The following is a 202-nucleotide window of genomic DNA, read 5'->3' as shown; positions in this document are numbered from 1 at the left end:
ATGTGTATCCACATATAATATAAATGAAAAATAAATATTTTATTGAAATATACATACAATCCACTAAAACGGATACAATCAAAGTTGAAAGTGCATATACATAACAGGTCACATGACCTAAGTATGAATAATATAATCTGCTGATTGATCAACGCGTTTCACTGAAATAGCTTCTTCAGGACATTGTATACATATCAGACAG

The sequence above is a fragment of the Pelophylax lessonae genome (genome assembly GCF_965119305.1).
Source record: "Pelophylax lessonae genome assembly, chromosome: 8".
Lineage (NCBI taxonomy): Eukaryota > Metazoa > Chordata > Amphibia > Anura > Ranidae > Pelophylax > Pelophylax lessonae.
This window is presented reverse-complemented; position numbering follows the sequence as displayed.